We start from the raw sequence: 470 nt of genomic DNA on the forward strand, positions 1-470 counted from the left end.
TGCGAGCGCTTGGCTTGCCCCCCACCCCCACCCCACCCCGCCCCGCCCGCTCATGGCACCCGGCCGCTGGCCCTTCCGGCTGGACTCTTCCCAGCCGGTTTCCTCTGCATCCCATCTGGCCGCCACCAGCAGGACGGCACTCTTCCACCTGATCACATCTTTTTTCCAGAGTACTGGGCCCTGCCCCACGCTGCCCACAAGACCTCGGGAAGGGCCCTGCCCATTATTCACTGCCCGGACCCCCCCGGGAAAGCCGCGCCCGGGGTCCTGGCCGGCAGCCACCTTGGGAGCCCAGGGCAAGCCCTGCAGGCCGCGCCAGATCAGGTGGACCTGCCCCCGCCCCTCGAGTTTCCGCTGCCGCGGCGCGCGGCCGGCGGCGGCCCGGGGAGCGCTCCCCCGCCCCGCCTTGACCGGCCCTCAGCTGCGCATCGCGGGCGCCGCCCCACCGAGTCCCGGTCACTCCCGGCCCG

This window comes from Herpailurus yagouaroundi, unplaced genomic scaffold (genome assembly GCF_014898765.1).
Source record: "Herpailurus yagouaroundi ecotype Mexico unplaced genomic scaffold, PumYag 295, whole genome shotgun sequence".
Classification (NCBI taxonomy): domain Eukaryota; kingdom Metazoa; phylum Chordata; class Mammalia; order Carnivora; family Felidae; genus Herpailurus; species Herpailurus yagouaroundi.